The 11,472-nt window shown below is 45.4% G+C and overlaps 1 pseudogene; it reads right to left on the reverse strand.

Annotated features, from left to right (window-relative positions):
- Positions 1 to 269: 269 nt before the first annotated feature.
- On the reverse strand, positions 270 to 3,820 carry LOC139190532 (phragmoplastin DRP1E-like; annotated as a pseudogene).
- Between the last annotated feature and the right edge of the window lie 7,652 nt (positions 3,821 to 11,472).

Genomic DNA, 11,472 nt, shown 5'->3' on the forward strand with positions numbered 1-11,472 from the left:
GAAGCTTGACCAATTGCAGGAGTCCGAAGTTCGGATTCAGAGTGATCATCAGAGGTTTGTGACGTTACTCCAGCGGCAACTTCTGCCTTCGTCCCCTGGCGCTTCACCAAGTGTTGAAGCTCCGGATAATCAATCTCTGGTGCTTCGTCTTTCTGGAGCTCCGCCGAGTGATGAGGCGCCACCTGATCATCCTTGAAGATCCCTTCCTGTAAATTTGATTTGACTTCATTTTTTTTTTTTTTTTTTTTTTTTTTTCAACATACTTGTAATTTTTTTTTTGAAGATATCAATGGACATGCTTTACTTTATTCAGTATGTTGTGCTAAAACATATATCTGACTAAGATGTGTTACTCCTTTTATTTTTTTATTTTTTTATTTTTTATTTTTTATTTTATTTAGATGGTACTTGATGCGCACTATTCTTTTACTCCCTATTTTTTAGACGGAAATTCATCGTCTTCCCCATGCTTTCTTCCTTTCAATTATTCTATCTCCACCACCTATTTCCTTTTTCATAATTGCTAATAGTAGCATATATCATGACCTGTCTTTTCTTGCTTTTTATCATTTCCTTTGGATGGTGCCTGTCAATCACTTCTTTTCTTTGCTTTCGGTGGCTGGTCACCATTTGAAAACCTTTTTTTTTTTTTTTTTTTTTCTTTCTTTCTTTCTTTCTTTCTTTCTTTCTTTATATATGGTGCTTTGTAGGGATGGAACTCGACGGACGGTGAGCTGCAGTCGAGGCTTCATGACCGGCTAGTCGTTTGACGGCGGTTTATTGAAGTTCTTCGTTGTTGTCTGTCACGGACGGAGAGAAGGCCTTTGAGTGTGAGTTGACAAACTTTGGTTTTGTCAATCACATTAAAAATAACAGCAGCCATGGCGGAGATGCAGAAGCAGCTGGAGCTTGAGGTAGAATGCAAGGCATTGAGCTTCACTACCGGCTAGTCGTTTGACGGCGGTTTATTGAAGTTCTTCGTAGTTGTTGTTTGTTACGGACGGAGAGAAGGCCTTTGGGTGTGAGTTGACAAACTTTGGTTTTGTCAATCACATTCAAAGGCAGCAACCATGGCAGAGGTACCTTGTAAGCTTAGCTGCTGTAAAAGCTTTTCCACGAGCAGGCAAACCAACCAGGACAATTGCCAAATGTTTATCTTCCTTTGGTCCAAGCATTTGATCAGCTACGTCTGCAGCCGCAACCGCTCCAGCAGCTTCTGGCATCGAATTCTTTTTTTTTTTTTTTTTTCTGTATCAAATCTGGACTCGGAGGAAGTACTAGTACTAGAAGATTTAACTAGTCTAGGAAATCCAACACCCCTATCCACAAAGAGACCCCTGTGACTATCTTGCTTTTGGAAAGATGAAAACGTTCCCACTGACTTTGACTCAACCATCCCAGAGGGAGAATAGAGCTTGGATGAATCTGGGATATCAACCTCCATCTCCTTTGTAGTTGCATGTCGATCGGATAAAACACCACTATCCTTGAAGGTATATGAAGCACTGGTGGAGCCATCTGAACCTGGGCATTTGGAATCAAGTACGACAAGCCCATCTTCGAGGAGCATTTAATAAGCTCTGCAAACACTAGATTGGATGATGCAGCTTTTGAAGCCAATTCAATAAGAAACTGCGAAGCAAATTCACGAAGTGGCTCTGGCAGGGACTTCACGATCTCGATTTCGTCCTCTCTTCACTCTCCCCGACAGCAATCAGCTTCTGGTTAATCTCCACCAGGTCGTCCTCCATCCAAATGCTCCTTGAACATCCGGTCAAATGCCCGGCATAACTCTAGGATAGTATATAACTGTGCCCCTGCATCAATAGCAACAGGTCTACCAAGATAATCCAACTCCGCTTCAAGTTCTCTGATGCTTTTATTGATCAAAGATGCTATTCCTGGAATGCGAGCTTTAATTACAGACTCCAAATGCTTTGAGAGAAGGTTTGCAAGATATTCTGAACCCATTTTGCTTGCCAAATGTGCGTAATCTGGACTGGAATTAAAAAAAATTCACGCTCCCTCCGCCTGGCAGCAATCATATCCACATTTTTGTTAATATCAACTTGTGAACGGTTCACAATTCCGACCCAAGGGTGTTGCAGCCGATAAGACCTTCCTTCAAGAACATCCAAAGCATTTGTTCCCTTGTCCATTAAATCAAGCTTTGTCAACACACCAAATGTCCTTTCACCTGTAGGATCAACTAGTCTAGCAATCCTGATAGCATCAGATGTTGCTATGTCCTGATTGGCTGGAGTTATTGCCAGAATGATGCAATTAGGCTTCTCAACATAAGAATGAACCATGTTTTCAATGTCTTGAACGATACTCTCTGGCTGTCCCTCTACAGCAACCTTGGTTAAACCAGGCAAATCTATCAAAGTTAGATTGACAACATTTGGGAGTAGATACTGAGATGAATAGGAACATTAGATATCTGTTTTGATCTCCCAGTAATTCTGTCAGTTTCATCCTGAATTTCTCTTCGAACAGCAGAAAAATCATTGAATCTTTTCTTTTCCAAGTGGAGGAACTCGGCGTATTCCTGCATTCCCTGTTCTGTCTTGTGCAGCTGCAAGACCAATGGCCTCCTGGTCACTATTCCAGATCCTCTCGGAAGAAAATCACGCCCGACGATGCTCTCTAACACCGACGACTTTCCAGAACTCTGGCCGCCGACGACGACGACGAGAGGAAGAGACTCCCAGAGAGTAGGCAATGCAGAGTCGGCGCCGCCGTGGTCGCCGAGGACCGTACAAGCCCTCTGAATTCGATTGACGAGGCCTATGAAGCCCTCCATGGTTGCCATTGGGGGAAGTGAAGAAGAAGCAGTAGAGGCGGTTGAGACGATGATAAAGCACGCACCGAGGGTGAGAGCGAGGAAGAGGTAATAGAGGGTGAGGCGGTTTGTCCGGATTTCACTTCTTTGGCTATCTTTTCAACATTAACAGTCTCCGCTGAAGCAGCTTTCTCAGTCTTGACAGGGTTAGGATTTGGAACCTTCCTTTCTGTTTTGACAGTTCCGGAACCATAAGCATTCTCAGATCTGGGTTTGATATCACGATCAACCTTCTTAACCTCAACAGGTTCAGCCTTGGAAACCTTCTCAACCTTCACAGCAGATGTCTTCTGAACCTTCTCAGGCCTGGGGCTCGATCATAACAATCTCTTTCCATTTATCCAACAGGCCAGAAGCAACAGACTGGATTTTCTTTCTAGGATGCTTTGTGAGAGGTTGATTTCGACGTCCGGGGATTACAACGACGAGGAGAGCTTTGAATGACCAGGCTCTCGGACAGGGATGGTGCAAGCACCATTTTTTGAAGAAGCGGAGAGCATTTCGATTGGGGAGGTTATGAAGAGTCCAATCTTCAGTGGGGATGAGTCATCAGACAATTCACACTGGATTGATTTGGGTCAGAGTCCATTTGGTTCTGATATGAGTGACCAGGTCGAGGGCGCAGGCAAAGCCTCATTGGATCTGAACAGACTTATCCTGGTCATGGGGAGGGTCGCCGCGCAGATCAAGAACGTTCTGGTTCAGATCGACCACCGAGGATGAGTCCGAGTCGCTCTGGGCGCCGCCGGCAGCGTGAAAATCGGGCTGGTGGAAGTTGGGGTGATCGAACGGTCAAGGTTTCGCTACAAGCGAAGATGACGACACCGGCGAATTGGAATTGGAGTCTGGAATTGACTTTCTTCTTCCTTGGAGAGCGGAAAGGGAATATATGGCCAACGGAGGAGTGTGATGATGATTCTGATTGTATTGAGATTAACGCTCTGGAGGAAATCGGGGAGCCGTCGGGTTTGGTGAATCCGGACTCCGACCTCACCGCCTTCGTCGCTCACTGTGCTTTGGAGGGAAGCTTGGGCTTGGATTTGGGCTTTGAGAGCTGGGCCCGGTTTTGTAATTGGTGGACAAGGAAGGAGATGGGCCTGGTTTGATTTGGGTTTCTTCTTCTTGGAGCTGAATTTGGACAATAGGCTTTGGGCTTGGCCAACCTCCTTTTGATGGGCTTATTGCTGCTATATAGAAGACATATACATATATATATATATATATATATACGTATAAGGAATTTATTTTATTTTTTAATTTTTTTTTTATTTTTTATTTTTTATTTTTTTTATTTTAAATACATAAACATATGTATTCATCATTTTTTTTAATAAAATTGACTTTCTTTAATAAAACATTTATTTATATTTTGATGTGACTGAACTTGAAATTGAATATTCAAGCTGCCTACGTACCCTTCCAAAGAAAGAGATCAAGTCAAAACGTAGTTCAAATGCATTTTTTTTTTTTTGACGATTTTGATGACGATTTTGATGACGATTTTGATGACGATTTTGCCGTACACAGTTTATGCTCTTGCGGGCCAGGAGCGTTGTGCCATGCAGTTTAGGCTCGTGCAGGCGAGGAGCCTTGATGTTGCCTTTTAGGGGTAGTAGCGCTTCAAGAATCTTCCATTGATAGGGCCAATCTTCAAGCCGTCTTCTGCCATGATTAAGTAGGCGCCGTTGGTGTAAACCTCTTGTATTACGTATGGTCCATCCCACTTTGATGTGAACTTGCTTTTCGTCTTGTGAGTTGTGATGATAGGCCTACGCAATGCGAGGACGAGATCTCCATTTTGGAAAGACCTTGGGCGGACCTTCTTGTTGAATGTCTTGGATAGCCGTGCTTGGTAGCATTCCAAGTGTTGTTGAGCTTCGAGCCTTCTTTCGTCGAGTGCTTCCAACTCTTGAAGGCGCAACTTTGCATTTTCCTTCTCAGTCAAGCCTTCTTGTATGGCCATTCTCAGTGAGGGGATTTGACTTTCGAGCGGTAGAACAGCTTCCACGCCATATACAAGAGAATAAGGCGTAGCTTGGGTAGGAGTCCTATGTGTTGTCCGATATGCCCAAAGTGCTTCGCTTATTCTTTCATGCCAATCTCTCTTTGTTCGGCCGATCACCTTCTTTAAGAGATTGCACAATGTTTTGTTGAATGCTTCTGCAAGACCGTTGGCCGGGGCACGATACATGGAAGACTTATGCTGCTTGAACTTGTATTTCTCACATAGCTCATCCACGAGTCGGTTGGATAATTGCTTTCCATTGTCAGTGATGATGTAGCGAGGCACCCCATATCGGTGGATGATGTGCTCCTTGATGAAACGGACGACAATTTCCTTCTTTACTTCCCTTAGGGGTATGGCTTCAGCCCACTTGGAGAAGTAATCTGTTGCAGCTAGGATGTAAGCTTCTCCTGCAGATGATTTTGGAGTAATTGGTCCTACGACATCCAATCCCCATGCATCGAATGGCCATGAAGCAGCTGTAGGGTGTAATGGCTCAGGTGGTTGGTGTATGAAGTTTGCGTGGAATTGGCAGGCTTGGCACCTTTTGGCATATTCCAGGCAGTCCTTCACCATGCTTGGCTAGTAATAGCCCATTCTTTTGAGCTGGAAATGTAGCTTTGGTCCAGATTGATGCGCCTCGCATACGCCTGAGTGTGCTTCTTCCATGGCTTGATTAACTTCTTCCTCACCTAGGCATCTCAGAAGTACTCATTCGAAAGAGCGTCGGTAGAGTGTTTCTTTGTAATAGAGGAAGCGAGGTGCTCGTCGACGTATTTCGGAGCGGTGTCTAGGATCATCTGGAAGTTTTCCATGCTCTAAGTAATCGATCAGCGGTTGTCTCCACTCTTCAACATCGACTGGAAGTACTGAGATGACATTTGTATCATCTAGTAGCATTTCAGTGACGAGGGGGATCACCCATCTTTGGCAGACTGGAATGTCTGCAGCTTCATCTTCTCCTAATGTCATGCTTGAGGCTAGGTTGGCAAGAGCGTCTGCCATTTGATTTTCTTTTCTTGGCACATGCTCTAGTGTCACAGTTTCAAACTCTTGTAGCAGTTGAGTTGCCAGCCGAAAGTATGGGATGAGATCATCTTTCTTCACCTCATATTCAGTTAAGAGTTGATTGATTATGAGCTTGGAGTCGCCAAATATCTCAAGGGTTGTGATCCCCATATTGATCGCCATTTGGAGTCCGATGATCAGTGCTTGGTACTCAGCGACATTGTTGGAGCATAATTCGCTTAGTTGAAAAGAATAAGGTAATATATGCCTTTGTGGCGACATGAATACTACTCCTGCCCCCGCTCCGTCTGCTTGTGCAGATCCGTCGAAGAACATCGTTCATGTCGGGAAGATGTCGATATAGAACACTTCCTCGTCGGGCAAGTCGTCTGAGATTTTCCAATCAGCTGGAATTGGGTGATCGGCAAGAAAGTCTGCCAGCGCTTGTCCCTTTACGGCTTTAGCTAGGACGTAGATGATCTCATATTGGTTAAGAAGCAGCGCCCATTTAGCGAGTCGCCCTGTCAAGACAGGTTTGGACATGACGTATTTGACCGGGTCAGCTTTTGCAACCAAGTGGATGGTGTACGCATGCATGTAATGCCTGAGTTTCTGGATGGCGAACACCAAGGCAAGGCACATCTTTTCTATTGGGGAGTAGTTTAACTCGGCGCCGGTGAGGGTTCGGCTGAGGTAGTAAAGCGCTCTTTCTTTCTGGGATTCATTCTCTTGCGCCAAGAGTGCTCCAACTGAACTTTCCTGAGCGGCGATGTACAATATGAGTGGTTTCCCGGGCACAGGTGCCCCCAAGACAGGTGGACTTGACAAATACTTTTTTATACTTTCAAAAGCATTGTGGCATGCTTTGTCCCATACAAACGGAACATCCTTCTTCATGAGTCGGCTGAACGGTTGACAACGCCCTGCGAGGTTAGAGATGAAGCGTCTGATAAAGGCAAGCCGTCCTTGTAGACTTTTCAGCTCGTGCAGGTTTCTTGGCTCAGGCATGCTTTGAATGGCCTTGATTTTTGATTGGTCCACTTCAATACCACGGTGCTTGACAATGAAGCCGAGGAACTTTCCGGAGGTGACGCCAAACGCACATTTTAATGGGTTCATCTTGAGGTTGTATTTTCGCAGCCTTTCGAACACTACTCGCAAATCCTTCAAGTGATCTGATCTTTTCTTTGTTTTGACCACCACATCGTCCACATAACATTCTACGTTCTTGTGTAGCATGTCATTGAAGATTTTCTGCATTGCGCGTTGATATGTAGCTCCAGCATTCTTTAGACCAAAGGGCATCACCTTGTAACAGTAGATACCTTTTGGAGTGCGGAATGCTGTTAGTTCCTCGTCTTCGAAAGCCATACGAATTTGATTGTATCCAGAAGAGCCGTCCATGAATGACAGTGCCTTGTGGCCAGTGGTTGCGTCCACCATGATTTCGATGATTGGCAAGGGGAAGTCGTCATTCGGACAAGCGTCGTTGAGGTCCCGGAAGTCTACGCAAACACGTATTTGTCCAGATTTCTTAAGGACGATGACGATGTTGGAAATCCACTTGGGGTATTGCACCTCTCGAATGAATCCTGCTTCGATTAACTTGTCAATCTCTGCCTCGATTTGTGGAATGAGCTCGGATCGATAGCGCCTTTGAGTTTGCTTTATTGGTCGTGTTCCAGGCTTGACTGCAATATGATGCACAGCGATGACAGGGTCAAGGCCGGGCATTTCTTTGTAAGTCCAGGCAAAGACGTCTTTGTACTCTGATAGCAGTTGGTAGTACTCATCTATCTCGTCTGTTCTTAGCAGTGCACTTACAAAGATAGGTTTTTGCTCCTCTTTTGTGCCCAAGTTGAGCTCCTTAAGATCGTCAACCGTGGCTTGCACCCCATCCTCAAGTTGTGGTGGTGCAGCAGTGACATCTTCTTCAGGGGTCTCGTCTTCTTTGCCTTCTTGGATCGTGATGTGGAAGACATCTTGGACTTCCTCTTTAGTGTCGTCCTCTTGGGTTTGTTGGTATGCAGATTGTCCGATATGGATGATGGTGCGCCTTCTTACTATTAGTGGTCCATTTGTGTCAACCTCCAAGATTGCTTGAAGCTTCATCCTTGAAGGAATCGAGCTTCGAATATCACCTTTTCCTGCTAGCCTGTCAAGCTTTTCTTCCTTTGACGTTGTTTCCCTATTTCCAGAAAACTTCATGTTGTCTTCAAGTCTTTCCAAAACTGACTGACGAGGAGGAGAGCTAGCCGTGTTGCTTTGCTTATTAGGTTTTGACAACCTTTCAAAAATAGAGCTTCGGGAGATTGGCCTATTAAGCCTCTTGAAGACGGAGGTTCGGTTTTGACCACCAATGTGATCAAGGGCTGACGTTCTGGGTCTTGAACGATTCATCCTATCGAAGACTGGCGTTCGAGGGGTGGATTTAGGCTCCTCTTGATCTTGTTCAATGCTCACACTGATATGTTGAGTGCTAGCATTTTTCGCTTGGCTTGAAATCTTCACGGGTGCATTTGGTATGAAGCCAAGTCCAGCTTTGTTGTTGTTAATTCCATAACCATGCTTCTTCAACTTTTTTTGAGTCTCGGTGAGGTCACGTTCTTTATTGTTGACGGTGTTTGAAACCTTTTTTTCAGGATTCGAAGAAGAAGCGAAGTCGTACCCAGCTTTTGACATGAGTTTGTAGGCGTTCGGATCAAAACCTTCTTCAGTCCTCTTGGTTGGGAGAAAACTTGGTTCAGCTCTCTTTGATAGAGCTTTTACGAAGCCTTGTGGTAATCTTGTAACCTTTGCGTTGCTTAGTTGTGTCAGAGGTAGAACTGCATTCGTCTTGAGCAACTTTACATTATCCACGTACCGTTGTGCATCGACTTTGCTTGCTTCAGTTTCGAATGGGGATTGACCATTCTTTCTTCTTGACATCGGGATGTATCGGAAAACGGGTGTGTTTGGTACATTTAAGGGCGTCTTACTCCCTTTGGTTGTTGCAGGTTTAGCAAGCTCATCATCGTTCTTGCTTGAAGATGACATGGCTTCTTCTTCTTGCTTCTTGGGCATGACTTTCCACTCCTGCTTTTTAGGTGTTTCTTTACCCGTGGATTTGATCTCTTTTGGAAGAGCTTCGAGCACCATGTCTTCATCCATGTAGAACTTGGCGTCTGCGAAATGTGATTCGGCTTCGGTGAATGGTTTGGTGTCGCCATAGATCACCTTCACTCATTCTCGGTAGAATTTCAAGCATTGGTGAAGGGTGGACGGTACTACTCCATTTGCATGGATCCAAGGCCTTCCTAAGAGCAAGCCGTATGAAGTTCTTGCATCAATCACGTGGAATATCGTGCTTGACTTGAGTTCACCAATAGTCATCTCTACTCGGATCATGCCCATTGCTTTTTGTCCTCCTTGATTAAAACCTTGAATTAGTAGACGACTTAAGGACAGTTCATCCGTCTTGATGCCGATTGTAGTCATTGTTGACTTTGGCATGATGTTTATGGCTGATCTACCATCCACAAGCATGTGGTTGACTTTGTGCTCCCTTACGTACCCAGAGACGAAGAGAGGACGGTTGTGAGGCTTGGATCCTAGCAGCAAGTCTTCGTCGGTGAAATGGATTGTGTCCTCGATGGCACATCATGTGGCATATTCATGTGGCCGAAGCTTGAAGCCTTCGTTCTTGCTTTCTTGCACTTCGTGGTCATTGGGACTTTCCAAGACCGCTGCTAATGCTATTCGCATCTTCTTTGGTAATCGTAGCGCTTCCTCAATGCTAAAGTGTGTTGGCAGACCTTCTTCAAGCGTGAGAATTTTTTCTCCCTCAGTGGTGATATCTTTGCCTTTTGAAGGTTCTTCTATTTCTACTTCAACCATGTGGCATGCAGCGATAGTGCACTGTTGGAAGAAGTCATTCGGGAAGTACTCGTGCAATGAGATAGGAATGCGTGGCTCTTGCTCCATAGGTTCCCCAGCATACATTGGCTTATCAACTTTTACGTTTCTTTTGGGCTTCCCACTGTTGCGGGGACGGTGCTTTCTCGCTTGTTCCACCTTTTGTCTTATGGCTTGTGGTTTTGGTTTCCTTATTTTTTTGTAGGTCACCAATGTCCATCCTTCTTCATCATCGGCATGTGCATCTTGTTCGTTTGCCCCCGGTGATGGTTGTGCAGAAGGTATCGTGTAACTTGAGCATTGATAGGAATGGTCAAGTGCTACTCGGAGAGGCACGGGATCGAAAGTTCCAAATGCAATTGTAGTAGTATGTGTCGCGGCCGTGTCTTCGAGGTCGAGCTCGATTCGCCCTTGTTGTGCTAGTTTCATGATGAGCTCTTTGAGGACGAAGCATTTACCCACAGGATGGCTCACGATTCGATGGTACTTGCAGTATTTAGGATCGTTTATGCGATTCATTTCTTCAGGCCGCTTGCATTCGGGTAGCTCAATTACCTTCTTTTCTAGCAAGTCGTCTAACATTGCATCCATGTCTGAGTCAGGAAAAGGGTATACCTTCTGCTCCAATTCCCTCAAGGTGCTTTTGTACCTTTCTTGGGTGCGAGGAGGCTCACTTTTCTTTATCTCATTTGCTTTGGTTTTAGAGGAGATCTTGATAGGCGCGGATGCGGTTTTGACGGGCGCAGTGCTGACGGTGAACGTTTCCTTGAGGGGTTTCTTCCCAGTCTTGTCTACATTTGGGGAGAACACCTTATCCTTCTTGAAGTCGGTGATCGGCTCCTTCTTCCCGTGATGGGCAATACTTAGCTCCATGTCGTGGGCACGGGTGGCTAACTCTTCAAATGTCCGTGGTTTGATGCCTTGAAGGATATAGTGTAACCCCCATTGCATGCCTTGGATGCACATCTCGATCGAAGAGATCTCCGAAAGCCTGTCCTTGCAGTTGAGGCTCAGATTGCGCCATCGGTTGATGTAGTCCACGACTGGCTCATCCCTCCATTGCTTCGTGCTTGTCAGCTCTAGCATGCTCACGGTGCGACGGGTGCTGTAGAAGCGGTTGAGGAATTCCCTTTCCAACTGTTCCCAGCTGTTGATGGATTCGGGCTCCAGGTCTGTGTACCATTCAAAGGCGTTTCCTTTTAACGAGCGCACAAACTGCTTGGCGAGGTAATCTCCTTCCGTCCCTGCATTGTTGCAGGTTTCGACGAAATGTGCGACATGTTGCTTCGGGTTTCCTTTTCCATCAAACTGCATGAACTTTGGTGGTTGATAACCCCTTGGCATCTTTAGGGCATCAATCTTCTTGGAGTAGGGCTTTGAGTAGAATGATGAGGTATGTGAGCTCCCTTCGTACTGCGCCTTGATGGTGCTAGCGATCATCTCTTGCAGTTGTTGGATAGAAAGAGATCCCATGAGTGCCTCTGCTTGGCCTGGCTCCGGTTTCACATCGATTTTCTCCACTGGAGGCTCTTCATCCTCGTTGTTTTCCTTCTTTACTGAACCATCCCTTTGCTCGATTTTCACGTCGGGCTTTACATCTAGTTGATTGACTAGTGCGGCGATTTGTTGGTCTTTTTCTTCCACAATCCGTGTTAGCCTTGCGATTGTTTCATTCATATGAGCCAGCTGCTCATCGACTGATGTCGCTCCAGTAGTCATG

The sequence above is a fragment of the Malus domestica genome, chromosome 13 (genome assembly GCF_042453785.1).
Source record: "Malus domestica chromosome 13, GDT2T_hap1".
Taxonomy (NCBI): domain Eukaryota; kingdom Viridiplantae; phylum Streptophyta; class Magnoliopsida; order Rosales; family Rosaceae; genus Malus; species Malus domestica.